Source organism: Aplysia californica, unplaced genomic scaffold (genome assembly GCF_000002075.1).
Source record: "Aplysia californica isolate F4 #8 unplaced genomic scaffold, AplCal3.0 scaffold00370, whole genome shotgun sequence".
Lineage (NCBI taxonomy): Eukaryota > Metazoa > Mollusca > Gastropoda > Aplysiida > Aplysiidae > Aplysia > Aplysia californica.
Window position 1 is genome coordinate 221,001 of NW_004797640.1, and position 205 is coordinate 221,205.

The following is a 205-nucleotide window of genomic DNA, read 5'->3' on the forward strand; positions in this document are numbered from 1 at the left end:
GAGGGGGTTTTGGTGGAGGGTTCATGTTTTAGGTCATGTTCAACTCTTTTGTACATTATTCATTGTGTGTGTGTCAGGCTGGTTATATGTGGTGTAGAGGTTAGGAGCTTTGCTATCATATACAGGGGACGTGGGTTTGATTATTACGAGAGTGTGTGTTCGTGTGTGTGTGCGTGTGTGTGTGTGCGTGTGTGTGTGTGCGCGT